Below are 20,793 nucleotides of genomic sequence, written 5' to 3'. Positions count from 1 at the left end.
GGTGTCCTCAGCCCACGACTGGCTGCTGTGGGAATGCGAAGCCCGGCTCCTTGTCTCAGAGCGGGGTTCCCAGGAGGATCAGGCTGAAGCTGGGACTTGGCCTCAAAGTGTCCCCTCGCATGGCCACCCCCTTCCCCTTCCTGCTCCTCTACTCCTGGTGCCCCTCCATCCAGGGGCCAGACCTTAAAGAGTCACCGCAAGAGAATCCTGGTCCCAAAGGAGCCTTCTGGGGGACCGGTGCTGAGAGAGGTTGTGGGCATGGCCCGCTGGGGCTCTGCCCGACCCAGGGCTGAGAGATGCCACCTCCCAGCTCTGGGTCCCTGCAGGAAGTGTTGGCAAGCACAGGGCCGGTCCTCCAAAGGCCCAGGTGCAGGGAGCCCAGGCCAAGCAGCCTGTGGAAGAAGCCACTTGCCGTGCCACCCCGGGAACAGGACTGCAGGCCCCGGCCCTTCCCACCTCCTCCTCCTCCTCCTCCTCCTCCCCCCCGCCCCGCCCCCACAGGGCACAGGGCTCAGAGACACCTCAGACTCTTGCTACCCAAAGTGCAAAGGGCATCAGTTGCTCCTCCAACCCCCCCCCCAGCAGACCACGTTGTCCAGCCACCCCCTGGCCTCCCTGGGGTGCCCAGCAGAAAAGTGCAGACACCCACCGGACCCTCAGTCTCAGTTTTCGGAGGTTTTTGCCACTCTAAGGACCCGCAGGCCAGCTGGGCCTTCGGGCAGGACAGAGAGCCCCGGAATCCGACGTGGAGAGCTGCGTGTACGTCCCCATCAGGAGGCGGTCCCCACCTCCGCGGCTCTCCCCTTGCGGGGAGCGGCAGCCCAGCCGGCAGCCGCAGGGCCTCAGGGAAGACACCAGGCTGGGCCCCCGCGGCACAGCGGGGGCACGTCCCCCGCACTCACGCGACTTAGGGACGGCTGCTGGAGACTGCTGCGGCCACCCTGCTGCCGGGTTTCTGGAGGGCTTCCTGGAAGCAGCATCCACACCAAGCCCTTGGAAGGCCCAGGCGACGGAGGAGCCGGTCAGGCAGGGGCCGAGGACGGTGAGAGGCCGGGCGGGAAGGAGCGTGTCAGGCAGGGGCAGAGGACGGTGACCGGCCGGGCGGGGAGGAGCCGGTCAGGCGGGGGCCCAGGACAGTGACGGGCCTGGCCGGGGAGGAGTGCAGTCAGGCAGGGGCAGAGGAGACGGGCTGGGTAAGGGTTAGGGTTACAGTTAGGGCACAATTCACAATCCCAAATACGTGGAAGCGACCCGAGTGCCCATCCTTCCAGGAGTGCATCAATAACACGTGGCGCGTGGACACCACGGAGTGCCATTCGGCTGTGAGGAGCAGCGGTGAGAGGGCGCCTCTCGTGTTCTCCTGGCCAGAGCTGGAACCCGTTCCAGTAAGCCAAGTATCCCAAGAATGGACACACGAGCACCACGTGAGCGCGCTCACCAGCAAATTGGTACGAACGGATGGACGCCTAAGTGGACAGAGAGGAATCACCTTCATCGGGTGGGTGTCGGGCGGGCGGGTGGGGGGAGGGGAGGGGCATACACATCCATTAGGCATGGGGTGGGTGCGCACCGACTGGGGGATGGGCGCACTTGAAGCTCTGACCCGAGGGGGGAGGCTTGGAGAGGGCAAGGCACCCGACCTTAACATTGGTACCCCCACAATACGCTGGAACAACATGAGAGGTGTATGAATAAGAACACAGGGGGGGCCGGGCGCGGTGGCTCACGCCTGTAATCCTAGCTCTCTGGGAGGCCGAGGCGGGCGGATTGCTCCAGGTCAGGAGTTCGAAACCAGCCTGAGCAAGAGCGAGACCCCGTCTCTACTAAAAATAGAAAGAAATTAATTGGCCAACTAATATATATAGAAAAACACAGCCGGGCGTGGTGGTGCATGCCTGTAGTCCCAACTACTCGGGAGGCTGAGGCAGCAGGATTGCTTGAGCCCGGAGATTGAGGTTGCTGTGAGCTAGGCTGACGCCATGGCACTCACTCTAGCCTGGGCAGCAAAACGAGACTCTGTCTCAAAAAAAAAAAAAAAAAAAGAACACAGGGGGGAGGGCGGCACGGGCAACACATGTCACCTGAATACTTGTACTCCCATCATCTGCTTGAAAAGAGAGAGAAAAGAAAATGCAATCCTAGAGGTAAGAGACACTTTTTAAAAATAATGAATCCGAAGAGAAAAGTAAAAGGAGGCCTGTGGAGCAGGTCTGGGTGTGACTCCGGATCCCCCAACATCAGGTGCCACCACCAAAGATTCCTGCGTGTAGCCCATAGAACCCCAAAAGCAACGGGACGAGTTCTGGTCACATACTCCCTCAAAATGACATCCTGGCCTTCTTCTGGAACTCCCTCCCCTCTCAGACTCTCAAGGTTTCCTCCAGCGTGTCGGTTCCCACAGAGCAGACCTTTGGTCTGAGACCTGACAGTCCAGATGCCACGCATGCTGCCGCGTGGCGGCGGTGTCGCGGCTTGGGACAAGAGGAGGCCCCACGGTGCGGGCTGGGGCGCCAGGCACCGCGCGGGCGCTGAGGGTGGGGGTGACCCCCACCCCGGGCCGCCGCCGCGCTCCCAGAAAGGGGACAGAACAAGAGGCAAAAAAAAAAAAAAAAGCAGCAGCCTGTGGCACCCGGTATTCCCAGGCGGTCTCCCATCCAAGTACTAACCAGGCCCGACCCTGCTTAGCTTCCGAGACCAGAGGAGATCGGGGGCGTTCAGGGTGGTGTGGCCCTAGACGGCGGCGGAGGGCGCCCCTGCCCCGCTCGAGAAGCCGAGCCTCTCTGGGCTTCCCCGCCGCCGCCTCCCGCCCCAGGCCCCGCGCCGGGCCGGGCCGGTTGAGTTCGCCGGCCGGGTCCCGCGGGCTCCCAGGGACGGGGGTGATGGGCGGGGCGGGGCGGGGTGGGGGGCTGTCTCTCTATACACACACACACACACTCACACTCACTCACACAAGATGCGCCTCCACGGCTGGACTCGCCAAGGTGGAGCCCTCCCAGCCCCCCTCGTCTCCTCGCCCGGCCTCCTTCACCTACCCGCCGCCCACCCCCAGCGCGTTGCTGCCGCTGACTGCGCACGCGCGGGACGCTCGCCCTTTGACCCCAGCCAGGGGCCGCCCTCCCCCACAACCCCTTTCAGCTGCGCCCCCCCCCTCGCCCTGTGGGTGGGCTGCCGCCTATTCCCCCGGGCCAGGGCTGGGGCACAGCCAGTGTATGGGGCGTCTCTCTCTGGGGATGTGTCCCATGGGTGGGGTGGGGTGGCGTGGTTTGGGGGGCGCTGAAGAAATCAGTCCCCTCCATCTCCTACCTCTGGAAAACGCCCAAGCCCGTGGAGAACTGCCGGCACCGCTTCGTGGGGGCCGGGACCCTCCTCAGTGTCCTCCTGTGGCCCAGTCTAAGGGGCCTGGGCCTGGCCGGGGCTGCATTGGACCCCGACCACCCTGGCGTGTGGACTCGCTAAAAATCGGCCATTAGATATTGGATTCCAGCTTCCTTGAGGTCATTTCACTAATGAGTGCACCGGAAAGAGTTTCCTAATCCATCTGTGAGGGTGGCAGCTGAAAGAGAATTTGAAAGCTGACAGAATAGGCGAGGGAAGGCATAGGAGATTTCCACACCCAGCAAGGAAGACTTTCCCGAAATGGAAGAAAGAAACGAGCAAACAGAGACACCGGTAGCCCGCCCGGAAAAGAGTCTGCCCCTGAGAGAAAGCACCCTGACCAGGTTCACCCGTGGGTGGGTGGCGAGCTAGCGGCATTCAGAAGAGCGAGGCCCGCAGTCTGTGCGGAAGACACCTGCGCTCGGGTGTGTGTGGCGGCGCGATTCACAAGCAGCTCTAGATGTTAAACCAAGGAGAAGCCAGGGAGTTCCCAACGCCCCAGGTGTCCTCAGCCCACGACTGGCTGCTGTGGGAATGCGAAGCCCGGCTCCTTGTCTCAGAGCGGGGTTCCCAGGAGGATCAGGCTGAAGCTGGGACTTGGCCTCAAAGTGTCCCCTCGCATGGCCACCCCCTTCCCCTTCCTGCTCCTCTACTCCTGGTGCCCCTCCATCCAGGGGCCAGACCTTAAAGAGTCACCGCAAGAGAATCCTGGTCCCAAAGGAGCCTTCTGGGGGACCGGTGCTGAGAGAGGTTGTGGGCATGGCCCGCTGGGGCTCTGCCCGACCCAGGGCTGAGAGATGCCACCTCCCAGCTCTGGGTCCCTGCAGGAAGTGTTGGCAAGCACAGGGCCGGTCCTCCAAAGGCCCAGGTGCAGGGAGCCCAGGCCAAGCAGCCTGTGGAAGAAGCCACTTGCCGTGCCACCCCGGGAACAGGACTGCAGGCCCCGGCCCTTCCCACCTCCTCCTCCTCCTCCTCCTCCTCCCCCCCGCCCCGCCCCCACAGGGCACAGGGCTCAGAGACACCTCAGACTCTTGCTACCCAAAGTGCAAAGGGCATCAGTTGCTCCTCCAACCCCCCCCCCCAGCAGACCACATTGTCCAGCCACCCCCTGGCCTCCCTGGGGTGCCCAGCAGAAAAGTGCAGACACCCACCGGACCCTCAGTCTCAGTTTTCGGAGGTTTTTGCCACTCTAAGGACCCGCAGGCCAGCTGGGCCTTCGGGCAGGACAGAGAGCCCCGGAATCCGACGTGGAGAGCTGCGTGTACGTCCCCATCAGGAGGCGGTCCCCACCTCCGCGGCTCTCCCCTTGCGGGGAGCGGCAGCCCAGCCGGCAGCCGCAGGGCCTCAGGGAAGACACCAGGCTGGGCCCCCGCACTCACGCGACTTAGGGACGGCTGCTGGAGACTGCTGCGGCCTCCCTGCTGCCGGGTTTCTGGAGGGCTTCCTGGAAGCAGCATCCACACCAAGCCCTTGGAAGGCCCAGGCGACGGAGGAGCCGGTCAGGCAGGGGCCGAGGACGGTGAGAGGCCGGGCGGGAAGGAGCGTGTCAGGCAGGGGCAGAGGACGGTGACCGGCCGGGCGGGGAGGAGCCGGTCAGGCGGGGGCCCAGGACAGTGACGGGCCTGGCCGGGGAGGAGTGCGTCAGGCAGGGGCAGAGGAGACGGGCTGGGTAAGGGTTAGGGTTACAGTTAGGGCACAATTCACAATCCCAAATACGTGGAAGCGACCCGAGTGCCCATCCTTCCAGGAGTGCATCAATAACACGTGGCGCGTGGACACCACGGAGTGCCATTCGGCTGTGAGGAGCAGCGGTGAGAGGGCGCCTCTCGTGTTCTCCTGGCCAGAGCTGGAACCCGTTCCAGTAAGCCAGGTATCCCAAGAATGGACACACGAGCACCACGTGAGCGCGCTCACCAGCAAATTGGTACGAACGGATGGACGCCTAAGTGGACAGAGAGGAATCACCTTCATCGGGTGGGTGTCGGGCGGGCGGGTGGGGGGAGGGGAGGGGCATACACATCCATTAGGCATGGGGTGGGTGCGCACCGACTGGGGGATGGGCGCACTTGAAGCTCTGACCCGAGGGGGGAGGCTTGGAGAGGGCAAGGCACCCGACCTTAACATTGGTACCCCCACAATACGCTGGAACAACATGAGAGGTGTATGAATAAGAACACAGGGGGGGCCGGGCGCGGTGGCTCACGCCTGTAATCCTAGCTCTCTGGGAGGCCGAGGCGGGCGGATTGCTCCAGGTCAGGAGTTCGAAACCAGCCTGAGCAAGAGCGAGACCCCGTCTCTACTAAAAATAGAAAGAAATTAATTGGCCAACTAATATATATAGAAAAACACAGCCGGGCGTGGTGGTGCATGCCTGTAGTCCCAACTACTCGGGAGGCTGAGGCAGCAGGATTGCTTGAGCCCGGAGATTGAGGTTGCTGTGAGCTAGGCTGACGCCATGGCACTCACTCTAGCCTGGGCTGCAAAACGAGACTCTGTCTCAAAAAAAAAAAAAAAAAAAGAACACAGGGGGGAGGGCGGCACGGGCAACACATGTCACCTGAATACTTGTACTCCCATCATCTGCTTGAAAAGAGAGAGAAAAGAAAATGCAATCCTAGAGGTAAGAGACACTTTTTAAAAATAATGAATCCGAAGAGAAAAGTAAAAGGAGGCCTGTGGAGCAGGTCTGGGTGTGACTCCGGATCCCCCAACATCAGGTGCCACCACCAAAGATTCCTGCGTGTAGCCCATAGAACCCCAAAAGCAACGGGACGAGTTCTGGTCACATACTCCCTCAAAATGACATCCTGGCCTTCTTCTGGAACTCCCTCCCCTCTCAGACTCTCAAGGTTTCCTCCAGCGTGTCGGTTCCCACAGAGCAGACCTTTGGTCTGAGACCTGACAGTCCAGATGCCACGCATGCTGCCGCGTGGCGGCGGTGTCGCGGCTTGGGACAAGAGGAGGCCCCACGGTGCGGGCTGGGGCGCCAGGCACCGCGCGGGCGCTGAGGGTGGGGGTGACCCCCACCCCGGGCCGCCGCCGCGCTCCCAGAAAGGGGACAGAACAAGAGGCAAAAAAAAAAAAAAAAGCAGCAGCCTGTGGCACCCGGTATTCCCAGGCGGTCTCCCATCCAAGTACTAACCAGGCCCGACCCTGCTTAGCTTCCGAGACCAGACGAGATCGGGGGCGTTCAGGGTGGTGTGGCCCTAGACGGCGGCGGAGGGCGCCCCTGCCCCGCTCGAGAAGCCGAGCCTCTCTGGGCTTCCCCGCCGCCGCCTCCCGCCCCAGGCCCCGCGCCGGGCCGGGCCGGTTGAGTTCGCCGGCCGGGTCCCGCGGGCTCCCAGGGACGGGGGTGATGGGCGGGGCGGGGCGGGGTGGGGGGCTGTCTCTCTATACACACACACACACACTCACACTCACTCACACAAGATGCGCCTCCACGGCTGGACTCGCCAAGGTGGAGCCCTCCCAGCCCCCCTCGTCTCCTCGCCAGGCCTCCTTCACCTACCCGCTGCCCACCCCCAGCGCGTTGCTGCCGCTGACTGCGCACGCGCGGGACGCTCGCCCTTTGACCCCAGCCAGGGGCCGCCCTCCCCCACAACCCCTTTCAGCTGCGCCCCCCCCCTCGCCCTGTGGGTGGGCTGCCGCCTATTCCCCCGGGCCAGGGCTGGGGCACAGCCAGTGTATGGGGCGTCTCTCTCTGGGGATGTGTCCCATGGGTGGGGTGGGGTGGCGTGGTTTGGGGGGCGCTGAAGAAATCAGTCCCCTCCATCTCCTACCTCTGGAAAACGCCCAAGCCCGTGGAGAACTGCCGGCACCGCTTCGTGGGGGCCGGGACCCTCCTCAGTGTCCTCCTGTGGCCCAGTCTAAGGGGCCTGGGCCTGGCCGGGGCTGCATTGGACCCCGACCACCCTGGCGTGTGGACTCGCTAAAAATCGGCCATTAGATATTGGATTCCAGCTTCCTTGAGGTCATTTCACTAATGAGTGCACCGGAAAGAGTTTCCTAATCCATCTGTGAGGGTGGCAACTGAAAGAGAATTTGAAAGCTGACAGAATAGGCGAGGGAAGGCATAGGAGATTTCCACACCCAGCAAGGAAGACTTTCCCGAAATGGAAGAAAGAAACGAGCAAACAGAGACACCGGTAGCCCGCCCGGAAAAGAGTCTGCCCCTGAGAGAAAGCACCCTGACCAGGCTCACCCGTGGGTGGGTGGCGAGCTAGCGGCATTCAGAAGAGCGAGGCCCGCAGTCTGTGCGGAAGACACCTGCGCCTGGGTGTGTGTGGCGGCGCGATTCACAAGCAGCTCTAGATGTTAAACCAAGGAGAAGCCAGGGAGTTCCCAACGCCCCAGGTGTCCTCAGCCCACGACTGGCTGCTGTGGGAATGCGAAGCCCGGCTCCTTGTCTCAGAGCGGGGTTCCCAGGAGGATCAGGCTGAAGCTGGGACTTGGCCTCAAAGTGTCCCCTCGCATGGCCACCCCCTTCCCCTTCCTGCTCCTCTACTCCTGGTGCCCCTCCATCCAGGGGCCAGACCTTAAAGAGTCACCGCAAGAGAATCCTGGTCCCAAAGGAGCCTTCTGGGGGACCGGTGCTGAGAGAGGTTGTGGGCATGGCCCGCTGGGGCTCTGCCCGACCCAGGGCTGAGAGATGCCACCTCCCAGCTCTGGGTCCCTGCAGGAAGTGTTGGCAAGCACAGGGCCGGTCCTCCAAAGGCCCAGGTGCAGGGAGCCCAGGCCAAGCAGCCTGTGGAAGAAGCCACTTGCCGTGCCACCCCGGGAACAGGACTGCAGGCCCCGGCCCTTCCCACCTCCTCCTCCTCCTCCTCCTCCTCCCCCCCGCCCCGCCCCCACAGGGCACAGGGCTCAGAGACACCTCAGACTCTTGCTACCCAAAGTGCAAAGGGCATCAGTTGCTCCTCCAACCCCCCCCCCAGCAGACCACGTTGTCCAGCCACCCCCTGGCCTCCCTGGGGTGCCCAGCAGAAAAGTGCAGACACCCACCGGACCCTCAGTCTCAGTTTTCGGAGGTTTTTGCCACTCTAAGGACCCGCAGGCCAGCTGGGCCTTCGGGCAGGACAGAGAGCCCCGGAATCCGACGTGGAGAGCTGCGTGTACGTCCCCATCAGGAGGCGGTCCCCACCTCCGCGGCTCTCCCCTTGCGGGGAGCGGCAGCCCAGCCGGCAGCCGCAGGGCCTCAGGGAAGACACCAGGCTGGGCCCCCGCGGCACAGCGGGGGCACGTCCCCCGCACTCACGCGACTTAGGGACGGCTGCTGGAGACTGCTGCGGCCACCCTGCTGCCGGGTTTCTGGAGGGCTTCCTAGAAGCAGCATCCACACCAAGCCCTTGGAAGGCCCAGGCGACGGAGGAGCCGGTCAGGCAGGGGCCGAGGACGGTGAGAGGCCGGGCGGGAAGGAGCGTGTCAGGCAGGGGCAGAGGACGGTGACCGGCCGGGCGGGGAGGAGCCGGTCAGGCGGGGGCCCAGGACAGTGACGGGCCTGGCCGGGGAGGAGTGCGTCAGGCAGGGGCAGAGGAGACGGGCTGGGTAAGGGTTAGGGTTACAGTTAGGGCACAATTCACAATCCCAAATACGTGGAAGCGACCCGAGTGCCCATCCTTCCAGGAGTGCATCAATAACACGTGGCGCGTGGACACCACGGAGTGCCATTCGGCTGTGAGGAGCAGCGGTGAGAGGGCGCCTCTCGTGTTCTCCTGGCCAGAGCTGGAACCCGTTCCAGTAAGCCAGGTATCCCAAGAATGGACACACGAGCACCACGTGAGCGCGCTCACCAGCAAATTGGTACGAACGGATGGACGCCTAAGTGGACAGAGAGGAATCACCTTCATCGGGTGGGTGTCGGGCGGGCGGGTGGGGGGAGGGGAGGGGCATACACATCCATTAGGCATGGGGTGGGTGCGCACCGACTGGGGGATGGGCGCACTTGAAGCTCTGACCCGAGGGGGGAGGCTTGGAGAGGGCAAGGCACCCGACCTTAACATTGGTACCCCCACAATACGCTGGAACAACATGAGAGGTGTATGAATAAGAACACAGGGGGGGCCGGGCGCGGTGGCTCACGCCTGTAATCCTAGCTCTCTGGGAGGCCGAGGCGGGCGGATTGCTCCAGGTCAGGAGTTCGAAACCAGCCTGAGCAAGAGCGAGACCCCGTCTCTACTAAAAATAGAAAGAAATTAATTGGCCAACTAATATATATAGAAAAACACAGCCGGGCGTGGTGGTGCATGCCTGTAGTCCCAACTACTCGGGAGGCTGAGGCAGCAGGATTGCTTGAGCCCGGAGATTGAGGTTGCTGTGAGCTAGGCTGACGCCATGGCACTCACTCTAGCCTGGGCAGCAAAACGAGACTCTGTCTCAAAAAAAAAAAAAAAAAAAAGAACACAGGGGGGAGGGCGGCACGGGCAACACATGTCACCTGAATACTTGTACTCCCATCATCTGCTTGAAAAGAGAGAGAAAAGAAAATGCAATCCTAGAGGTAAGAGACACTTTTTAAAAATAATGAATCCGAAGAGAAAAGTAAAAGGAGGCCTGTGGAGCAGGTCTGGGTGTGACTCCGGATCCCCCAACATCAGGTGCCACCACCAAAGATTCCTGCGTGTAGCCCATAGAACCCCAAAAGCAACGGGACGAGTTCTGGTCACATACTCCCTCAAAATGACATCCTGGCCTTCTTCTGGAACTCCCTCCCCTCTCAGACTCTCAAGGTTTCCTCCAGCGTGTCGGTTCCCACAGAGCAGACCTTTGGTCTGAGACCTGACAGTCCAGATGCCACGCATGCTGCCGCGTGGCGGCGGTGTCGCGGCTTGGGACAAGAGGAGGCCACACGGTGCGGGCTGGGGCGCCAGGCACCGCGCGGGCGCTGAGGGTGGGGGTGACCCCCACCCCGGGCCGCCGCCGCGCTCCCAGAAAGGGGACAGAACAAGAGGCAAAAAAAAAAAAAAAAGCAGCAGCCTGTGGCACCCGGTATTCCCAGGCGGTCTCCCATCCAAGTACTAACCAGGCCCGACCCTGCTTAGCTTCCGAGACCAGACGAGATCGGGGGCGTTCAGGGTGGTGTGGCCCTAGACGGCGGCGGAGGGCGCCCCTGCCCCGCTCGAGAAGCCGAGCCTCTCTGGGCTTCCCCGCCGCCGCCTCCCGCCCCAGGCCCCGCGCCGGGCCGGGCCGGTTGAGTTCGCCGGCCGGGTCCCGCGGGCTCCCAGGGACGGGGGTGATGGGCGGGGCGGGGCGGGGTGGGGGGCTGTCTCTCTATACACACACACACACACTCACACTCACTCACACAAGATGCGCCTCCACGGCTGGACTCGCCAAGGTGGAGCCCTCCCAGCCCCCCTCGTCTCCTCGCCAGGCCTCCTTCACCTACCCGCTGCCCACCCCCAGCGCGTTGCTGCCGCTGACTGCGCACGCGCGGGACGCTCGCCCTTTGACCCCAGCCAGGGGCCGCCCTCCCCCACAACCCCTTTCAGCTGCGCCCCCCCCCTCGCCCTGTGGGTGGGCTGCCGCCTATTCCCCCGGGCCAGGGCTGGGGCACAGCCAGTGTATGGGGCGTCTCTCTCTGGGGATGTGTCCCATGGGTGGGGTGGGGTGGCGTGGTTTGGGGGGCGCTGAAGAAATCAGTCCCCTCCATCTCCTACCTCTGGAAAACGCCCAAGCCCGTGGAGAACTGCCGGCACCGCTTCGTGGGGGCCGGGACCCTCCTCAGTGTCCTCCTGTGGCCCAGTCTAAGGGGCCTGGGCCTGGCCGGGGCTGCATTGGACCCCGACCACCCTGGCGTGTGGACTCGCTAAAAATCGGCCATTAGATATTGGATTCCAGCTTCCTTGAGGTCATTTCACTAATGAGTGCACCGGAAAGAGTTTCCTAATCCATCTGTGAGGGTGGCAGCTGAAAGAGAATTTGAAAGCTGACAGAATAGGCGAGGGAAGGCATAGGAGATTTCCACACCCAGCAAGGAAGACTTTCCCGAAATGGAAGAAAGAAACGAGCAAACAGAGACACCGGTAGCCCGCCCGGAAAAGAGTCTGCCCCTGAGAGAAAGCACCCTGACCAGGTTCACCCGTGGGTGGGTGGCGAGCTAGCGGCATTCAGAAGAGCGAGGCCCGCAGTCTGTGCGGAAGACACCTGCGCTCGGGTGTGTGTGGCGGCGCGATTCACAAGCAGCTCTAGATGTTAAACCAAGGAGAAGCCAGGGAGTTCCCAACGCCCCAGGTGTCCTCAGCCCACGACTGGCTGCTGTGGGAATGCGAAGCCCGGCTCCTTGTCTCAGAGCGGGGTTCCCAGGAGGATCAGGCTGAAGCTGGGACTTGGCCTCAAAGTGTCCCCTCGCATGGCCACCCCCTTCCCCTTCCTGCTCCTCTACTCCTGGTGCCCCTCCATCCAGGGGCCAGACCTTAAAGAGTCACCGCAAGAGAATCCTGGTCCCAAAGGAGCCTTCTGGGGGACCGGTGCTGAGAGAGGTTGTGGGCATGGCCCGCTGGGGCTCTGCCCGACCCAGGGCTGAGAGATGCCACCTCCCAGCTCTGGGTCCCTGCAGGAAGTGTTGGCAAGCACAGGGCCGGTCCTCCAAAGGCCCAGGTGCAGGGAGCCCAGGCCAAGCAGCCTGTGGAAGAAGCCACTTGCCGTGCCACCCCGGGAACAGGACTGCAGGCCCCGGCCCTTCCCACCTCCTCCTCCTCCTCCTCCTCCTCCCCCCCGCCCCGCCCCCACAGGGCACAGGGCTCAGAGACACCTCAGACTCTTGCTACCCAAAGTGCAAAGGGCATCAGTTGCTCCTCCAACCCCCCCCCCCAGCAGACCACATTGTCCAGCCACCCCCTGGCCTCCCTGGGGTGCCCAGCAGAAAAGTGCAGACACCCACCGGACCCTCAGTCTCAGTTTTCGGAGGTTTTTGCCACTCTAAGGACCCGCAGGCCAGCTGGGCCTTCGGGCAGGACAGAGAGCCCCGGAATCCGACGTGGAGAGCTGCGTGTACGTCCCCATCAGGAGGCGGTCCCCACCTCCGCGGCTCTCCCCTTGCGGGGAGCGGCAGCCCAGCCGGCAGCCGCAGGGCCTCAGGGAAGACACCAGGCTGGGCCCCCGCACTCACGCGACTTAGGGACGGCTGCTGGAGACTGCTGCGGCCTCCCTGCTGCCGGGTTTCTGGAGGGCTTCCTGGAAGCAGCATCCACACCAAGCCCTTGGAAGGCCCAGGCGACGGAGGAGCCGGTCAGGCAGGGGCCGAGGACGGTGAGAGGCCGGGCGGGAAGGAGCGTGTCAGGCAGGGGCAGAGGACGGTGACCGGCCGGGCGGGGAGGAGCCGGTCAGGCGGGGGCCCAGGACAGTGACGGGCCTGGCCGGGGAGGAGTGCGTCAGGCAGGGGCAGAGGAGACGGGCTGGGTAAGGGTTAGGGTTACAGTTAGGGCACAATTCACAATCCCAAATACGTGGAAGCGACCCGAGTGCCCATCCTTCCAGGAGTGCATCAATAACACGTGGCGCGTGGACACCACGGAGTGCCATTCGGCTGTGAGGAGCAGCGGTGAGAGGGCGCCTCTCGTGTTCTCCTGGCCAGAGCTGGAACCCGTTCCAGTAAGCCAGGTATCCCAAGAATGGACACACGAGCACCACGTGAGCGCGCTCACCAGCAAATTGGTACGAACGGATGGACGCCTAAGTGGACAGAGAGGAATCACCTTCATCGGGTGGGTGTCGGGCGGGCGGGTGGGGGGAGGGGAGGGGCATACACATCCATTAGGCATGGGGTGGGTGCGCACCGACTGGGGGATGGGCGCACTTGAAGCTCTGACCCGAGGGGGGAGGCTTGGAGAGGGCAAGGCACCCGACCTTAACATTGGTACCCCCACAATACGCTGGAACAACATGAGAGGTGTATGAATAAGAACACAGGGGGGGCCGGGCGCGGTGGCTCACGCCTGTAATCCTAGCTCTCTGGGAGGCCGAGGCGGGCGGATTGCTCCAGGTCAGGAGTTCGAAACCAGCCTGAGCAAGAGCGAGACCCCGTCTCTACTAAAAATAGAAAGAAATTAATTGGCCAACTAATATATATAGAAAAACACAGCCGGGCGTGGTGGTGCATGCCTGTAGTCCCAACTACTCGGGAGGCTGAGGCAGCAGGATTGCTTGAGCCCGGAGATTGAGGTTGCTGTGAGCTAGGCTGACGCCATGGCACTCACTCTAGCCTGGGCTGCAAAACGAGACTCTGTCTCAAAAAAAAAAAAAAAAAAAGAACACAGGGGGGAGGGCGGCACGGGCAACACATGTCACCTGAATACTTGTACTCCCATCATCTGCTTGAAAAGAGAGAGAAAAGAAAATGCAATCCTAGAGGTAAGAGACACTTTTTAAAAATAATGAATCCGAAGAGAAAAGTAAAAGGAGGCCTGTGGAGCAGGTCTGGGTGTGACTCCGGATCCCCCAACATCAGGTGCCACCACCAAAGATTCCTGCGTGTAGCCCATAGAACCCCAAAAGCAACGGGACGAGTTCTGGTCACATACTCCCTCAAAATGACATCCTGGCCTTCTTCTGGAACTCCCTCCCCTCTCAGACTCTCAAGGTTTCCTCCAGCGTGTCGGTTCCCACAGAGCAGACCTTTGGTCTGAGACCTGACAGTCCAGATGCCACGCATGCTGCCGCGTGGCGGCGGTGTCGCGGCTTGGGACAAGAGGAGGCCCCACGGTGCGGGCTGGGGCGCCAGGCACCGCGCGGGCGCTGAGGGTGGGGGTGACCCCCACCCCGGGCCGCCGCCGCGCTCCCAGAAAGGGGACAGAACAAGAGGCAAAAAAAAAAAAAAAAGCAGCAGCCTGTGGCACCCGGTATTCCCAGGCGGTCTCCCATCCAAGTACTAACCAGGCCCGACCCTGCTTAGCTTCCGAGACCAGACGAGATCGGGGGCGTTCAGGGTGGTGTGGCCCTAGACGGCGGCGGAGGGCGCCCCTGCCCCGCTCGAGAAGCCGAGCCTCTCTGGGCTTCCCCGCCGCCGCCTCCCGCCCCAGGCCCCGCGCCGGGCCGGGCCGGTTGAGTTCGCCGGCCGGGTCCCGCGGGCTCCCAGGGACGGGGGTGATGGGCGGGGCGGGGCGGGGTGGGGGGCTGTCTCTCTATACACACACACACACACTCACACTCACTCACACAAGATGCGCCTCCACGGCTGGACTCGCCAAGGTGGAGCCCTCCCAGCCCCCCTCGTCTCCTCGCCAGGCCTCCTTCACCTACCCGCTGCCCACCCCCAGCGCGTTGCTGCCGCTGACTGCGCACGCGCGGGACGCTCGCCCTTTGACCCCAGCCAGGGGCCGCCCTCCCCCACAACCCCTTTCAGCTGCGCCCCCCCCCTCGCCCTGTGGGTGGGCTGCCGCCTATTCCCCCGGGCCAGGGCTGGGGCACAGCCAGTGTATGGGGCGTCTCTCTCTGGGGATGTGTCCCATGGGTGGGGTGGGGTGGCGTGGTTTGGGGGGCGCTGAAGAAATCAGTCCCCTCCATCTCCTACCTCTGGAAAACGCCCAAGCCCGTGGAGAACTGCCGGCACCGCTTCGTGGGGGCCGGGACCCTCCTCAGTGTCCTCCTGTGGCCCAGTCTAAGGGGCCTGGGCCTGGCCGGGGCTGCATTGGACCCCGACCACCCTGGCGTGTGGACTCGCTAAAAATCGGCCATTAGATATTGGATTCCAGCTTCCTTGAGGTCATTTCACTAATGAGTGCACCGGAAAGAGTTTCCTAATCCATCTGTGAGGGTGGCAACTGAAAGAGAATTTGAAAGCTGACAGAATAGGCGAGGGAAGGCATAGGAGATTTCCACACCCAGCAAGGAAGACTTTCCCGAAATGGAAGAAAGAAACGAGCAAACAGAGACACCGGTAGCCCGCCCGGAAAAGAGTCTGCCCCTGAGAGAAAGCACCCTGACCAGGCTCACCCGTGGGTGGGTGGCGAGCTAGCGGCATTCAGAAGAGCGAGGCCCGCAGTCTGTGCGGAAGACACCTGCGCCTGGGTGTGTGTGGCGGCGCGATTCACAAGCAGCTCTAGATGTTAAACCAAGGAGAAGCCAGGGAGTTCCCAACGCCCCAGGTGTCCTCAGCCCACGACTGGCTGCTGTGGGAATGCGAAGCCCGGCTCCTTGTCTCAGAGCGGGGTTCCCAGGAGGATCAGGCTGAAGCTGGGACTTGGCCTCAAAGTGTCCCCTCGCATGGCCACCCCCTTCCCCTTCCTGCTCCTCTACTCCTGGTGCCCCTCCATCCAGGGGCCAGACCTTAAAGAGTCACCGCAAGAGAATCCTGGTCCCAAAGGAGCCTTCTGGGGGACCGGTGCTGAGAGAGGTTGTGGGCATGGCCCGCTGGGGCTCTGCCCGACCCAGGGCTGAGAGATGCCACCTCCCAGCTCTGGGTCCCTGCAGGAAGTGTTGGCAAGCACAGGGCCGGTCCTCCAAAGGCCCAGGTGCAGGGAGCCCAGGCCAAGCAGCCTGTGGAAGAAGCCACTTGCCGTGCCACCCCGGGAACAGGACTGCAGGCCCCGGCCCTTCCCACCTCCTCCTCCTCCTCCTCCTCCTCCCCCCCGCCCCGCCCCCACAGGGCACAGGGCTCAGAGACACCTCAGACTCTTGCTACCCAAAGTGCAAAGGGCATCAGTTGCTCCTCCAACCCCCCCCCCAGCAGACCACGTTGTCCAGCCACCCCCTGGCCTCCCTGGGGTGCCCAGCAGAAAAGTGCAGACACCCACCGGACCCTCAGTCTCAGTTTTCGGAGGTTTTTGCCACTCTAAGGACCCGCAGGCCAGCTGGGCCTTCGGGCAGGACAGAGAGCCCCGGAATCCGACGTGGAGAGCTGCGTGTACGTCCCCATCAGGAGGCGGTCCCCACCTCCGCGGCTCTCCCCTTGCGGGGAGCGGCAGCCCAGCCGGCAGCCGCAGGGCCTCAGGGAAGACACCAGGCTGGGCCCCCGCGGCACAGCGGGGGCACGTCCCCCGCACTCACGCGACTTAGGGACGGCTGCTGGAGACTGCTGCGGCCACCCTGCTGCCGGGTTTCTGGAGGGCTTCCTAGAAGCAGCATCCACACCAAGCCCTTGGAAGGCCCAGGCGACGGAGGAGCCGGTCAGGCAGGGGCCGAGGACGGTGAGAGGCCGGGCGGGAAGGAGCGTGTCAGGCAGGGGCAGAGGACGGTGACCGGCCGGGCGGGGAGGAGCCGGTCAGGCGGGGGCCCAGGACAGTGACGGGCCTGGCCGGGGAGGAGTGCGTCAGGCAGGGGCAGAGGAGACGGGCTGGGTAAGGGTTAGGGTTACAGTTAGGGCACAATTCACAATCCCAAATACGTGGAAGCGACCCGAGTGCCCATCCTTCCAGGAGTGCATCAATAACACGTGGCGCGTGGACACCACGGAGTGCCATTCGGCTGTGAGGAGCAGCGGTGAGAGGGCGCCTCTCGTGTTCTCCTGGCCAGAGCTGGAACCCGTTCCAGTAAGCCAGGTATCCCAAGAATGGACACACGAGCACCACGTGAGCGCGCTCACCAGCAAATTGGTACGAACGGATGGACGCCTAAGTGGACAGAGAGGAATCACCTTCATCGGGTGGGTGTCGGGCGGGCGGGTGGGGGGAGGGGAGGGGCATACACATCCATTAGGCATGGGGTGGGTGCGCACCGACTGGGGGATGGGCGCACTTGAAGCTCTGACCCGAGGGGGGAGGCTTGGAGAGGGCAAGGCACCCGACCTTAACATTGGTACCCCCACAATACGCTGGAACAACATGAGAGGTGTATGAATAAGAACACAGGGGGGGCCGGGCGCGGTGGCTCACGCCTGTAATCCTAGCTCTCTGGGAGGCCGAGGCGGGCGGATTGCTCCAGGTCAGGAGTTCGAAACCAGCCTGAGCAAGAGCGAGACCCCGTCTCTACTAAAAATAGAAAGAAATTAATTGGCCAACTAATATATATAGAAAAACACAGCCGGGCGTGGTGGTGCATGCCTGTAGTCCCAACTACTCGGGAGGCTGAGGCAGCAGGATTGCTTGAGCCCGGAGATTGAGGTTGCTGTGAGCTAGGCTGACGCCATGGCACTCACTCTAGCCTGGGCAGCAAAACGAGACTCTGTCTCAAAAAAAAAAAAAAAAAAAAGAACACAGGGGGGAGGGCGGCACGGGCAACACATGTCACCTGAATACTTGTACTCCCATCATCTGCTTGAAAAGAGAGAGAAAAGAAAATGCAATCCTAGAGGTAAGAGACACTTTTTAAAAATAATGAATCCGAAGAGAAAAGTAAAAGGAGGCCTGTGGAGCAGGTCTGGGTGTGACTCCGGATCCCCCAACATCAGGTGCCACCACCAAAGATTCCTGCGTGTAGCCCATAGAACCCCAAAAGCAACGGGACGAGTTCTGGTCACATACTCCCTCAAAATGACATCCTGGCCTTCTTCTGGAACTCCCTCCCCTCTCAGACTCTCAAGGTTTCCTCCAGCGTGTCGGTTCCCACAGAGCAGACCTTTGGTCTGAGACCTGACAGTCCAGATGCCACGCATGCTGCCGCGTGGCGGCGGTGTCGCGGCTTGGGACAAGAGGAGGCCACACGGTGCGGGCTGGGGCGCCAGGCACCGCGCGGGCGCTGAGGGTGGGGGTGACCCCCACCCCGGGCCGCCGCCGCGCTCCCAGAAAGGGGACAGAACAAGAGGCAAAAAAAAAAAAAAAAGCAGCAGCCTGTGGCACCCGGTATTCCCAGGCGGTCTCCCATCCAAGTACTAACCAGGCCCGACCCTGCTTAGCTTCCGAGACCAGACGAGATCGGGGGCGTTCAGGGTGGTGTGGCCCTAGACGGCGGCGGAGGGCGCCCCTGCCCCGCTCGAGAAGCCGAGCCTCTCTGGGCTTCCCCGCCGCCGCCTCCCGCCCCAGGCCCCGCGCCGGGCCGGGCCGGTTGAGTTCGCCGGCCGGGTCCCGCGGGCTCCCAGGGACGGGGGTGATGGGCGGGGCGGGGCGGGGTGGGGGGCTGTCTCTCTATACACACACACACACACTCACACTCACTCACACAAGATGCGCCTCCACGGCTGGACTCGCCAAGGTGGAGCCCTCCCAGCCCCCCTCGTCTCCTCGCCAGGCCTCCTTCACCTACCCGCTGCCCACCCCCAGCGCGTTGCTGCCGCTGACTGCGCACGCGCGGGACGCTCGCCCTTTGACCCCAGCCAGGGGCCGCCCTCCCCCACAACCCCTTTCAGCTGCGCCCCCCCCCTCGCCCTGTGGGTGGGCTGCCGCCTATTCCCCCGGGCCAGGGCTGGGGCACAGCCAGTGTATGGGGCGTCTCTCTCTGGGGATGTGTCCCATGGGTGGGGTGGGGTGGCGTGGTTTGGGGGGCGCTGAAGAAATCAGTCCCCTCCATCTCCTACCTCTGGAAAACGCCCAAGCCCGTGGAGAACTGCCGGCACCGCTTCGTGGGGGCCGGGACCCTCCTCAGTGTCCTCCTGTGGCCCAGTCTAAGGGGCCTGGGCCTGGCCGGGGCTGCATTGGACCCCGACCACCCTGGCGTGTGGACTCGCTAAAAATCGGCCATTAGATATTGGATTCCAGCTTCCTTGAGGTCATTTCACTAATGAGTGCACCGGAAAGAGTTTCCTAATCCATCTGTGAGGGTGGCAACTGAAAGAGAATTTGAAAGCTGACAGAATAGGCGAGGGAAGGCATAGGAGATTTCCACACCCAGCAAGGAAGACTTTCCCGAAATGGAAGAAAGAAACGAGCAAACAGAGACACCGGTAGCCCGCCCGGAAAAGAGTCTGCCCCTGAGAGAAAGCACCCTGACCAGGCTCACCCGTGGGTGGGTGGCGAGCTAGCGGCATTCAGAAGAGCGAGGCCCGCAGTCTGTGCGGAAGACACCTGCGCCTGGGTGTGTGTGGCGGCGCGATTCACAAGCAGCTCTAGATGTTAAACCAAGGAGAAGCCAGGGAGTTCCCAACGCCCCAGGTGTCCTCAGCCCACGACTGGCTGCTGTGGGAATGCGAAGCCCGGCTCCTTGTCTCAGAGCGGGGTTCCCAGGAGGATCAGGCTGAAGCTGGGACTTGGCCTCAAAGTGTCCCCTCGCATGGCCACCCCCTTCCCCTTCCTGCTCCTCTACTCCTGGTGCCCCTCCATCCAGGGGCCAGACCTTAAAGAGTCACCGCAAGAGAATCCTGGTCCCAAAGGAGCCTTCTGGGGGACCGGTGCTGAGAGAGGTTGTGGGCATGGCCCGCTGGGGCTCTGCCCGACCCAGGGCTGAGAGATGCCACCTCCCAGCTCTGGGTCCCTGCAGGAAGTGTTGGCAAGCACAGGGCCGGTCCTCCAAAGGCCCAGGTGCAGGGAGCCCAGGCCAAGCAGCCTGTGGAAGAAGCCACTTGCCGTGCCACCCCGGGAACAGGACTGCAGGCCCCGGCCCTTCCCACCTCCTCCTCCTCCTCCTCCTCCTCCCCCCCGCCCCGCCCCCACAGGGCACAGGGCTCAGAGACACCTCAGACTCTTGCTACCCAAAGTGCAAAGGGCATCAGTTGCTCCTCCAACCCCCCCCCCAGCAGACCACGTTGTCCAGCCACCCCCTGGCCTCCCTGGGGTGCCCAGCAGAAAAGTGCAGACACCCACCGGACCCTCAGTCTCAGTTTTCGGAGGTTTTTGCCACTCTAAGGACCCGCAGGCCAGCTGGGCCTTCGGGCAGGACAGAGAGCCCCGGAATCCGACGTGGAGAGCTGCGTGTACGTCCCCATCAGGAGGCGGTCCCCACCTCCGCGGCTCTCCCCTTGCGGGGAGCGGCAGCCCAGCCGGCAGCCGCAGGGCCTCAGGGAAGACACCAGGCTGGGCCCCCGCGGCACAGCGGGGGCACGTCCCCCGCACTCACGCGACTTAGGGACGGCTGCTGGAGACTGCTGCGGCCACCCTGCTGCCGGGTTTCTGGAGGGCTTCCTAGAAGCAGCATCCACACCAAGCCCTTGGAAGGCCCAGGCGACGGAGGAGCCGGTCAGGCAGGGGCCGAGGACGGTGAGAGGCCGGGCGGGAAGGAGCGTGTCAGGCAGGGGCAGAGGACGGTGACCGGCCGGGCGGGGAGGAGCCGGTCAGGCGGGGGCCCAGGACAGTGACGGGCCTGGCCGGGGAGGAGTGCGTCAGGCAGGGGCAGAGGAGACGGGCTGGGTAAGGGTTAGGGTTACAGTTAGGGCACAATTCACAATCCCAAATACGTGGAAGCGACCCGAGTGCCCATCCTTCCAGGAGTGCATCAATAACACGTGGCGCGTGGACACCACGGAGTGCCATTCGGCTGTGAGGAGCAGCGGTGAGAGGGCGCCTCTCGTGTTCTCCTGGCCAGAGCTGGAACCCGTTCCAGTAAGCCAGGTATCCCAAGAATGGACACACGAGCACCACGTGAGCGCGCTCACCAGCAAATTGGTACGAACGGATGGAC

General features: G+C 63.1%; 5 non-coding genes across 5 annotated transcripts; all 5 read right to left on the bottom strand.

Annotated features, from left to right (window-relative positions):
• Positions 1–2,617: 2,617 nt before the first annotated feature.
• LOC142875871 (5S ribosomal RNA) lies at positions 2,618–2,736 on the bottom strand. Its single transcript, XR_012923151.1, has one exon. It is a non-coding gene; the product is annotated as a 5S ribosomal RNA (ribosomal RNA).
• Positions 2,737–6,468: 3,732 nt separating this feature from the next.
• On the bottom strand, positions 6,469–6,587 carry LOC142875860 (5S ribosomal RNA). Its single transcript, XR_012923140.1, has one exon. It is a non-coding gene; the product is annotated as a 5S ribosomal RNA (ribosomal RNA).
• A 3,757-nt stretch (positions 6,588–10,344) lies between these two features.
• Positions 10,345–10,463, bottom strand: LOC142875859 (5S ribosomal RNA). Its single transcript, XR_012923139.1, has one exon. It is a non-coding gene; the product is annotated as a 5S ribosomal RNA (ribosomal RNA).
• Positions 10,464–14,195: 3,732 nt separating this feature from the next.
• LOC142875858 (5S ribosomal RNA) lies at positions 14,196–14,314 on the bottom strand. The gene has a single exon (XR_012923138.1). It is a non-coding gene; the product is annotated as a 5S ribosomal RNA (ribosomal RNA).
• Positions 14,315–18,071: 3,757 nt separating this feature from the next.
• Positions 18,072–18,190, bottom strand: LOC142875856 (5S ribosomal RNA). The gene has a single exon (XR_012923136.1). It is a non-coding gene; the product is annotated as a 5S ribosomal RNA (ribosomal RNA).
• Positions 18,191–20,793: the final 2,603 nt, after the last annotated feature.

This window comes from Microcebus murinus, chromosome 14, assembly GCF_040939455.1.
Source record: "Microcebus murinus isolate Inina chromosome 14, M.murinus_Inina_mat1.0, whole genome shotgun sequence".
NCBI classification, from domain to species: Eukaryota; Metazoa; Chordata; class Mammalia; order Primates; family Cheirogaleidae; genus Microcebus; species Microcebus murinus.
This window is presented reverse-complemented; position numbering and strand designations above follow the sequence as displayed.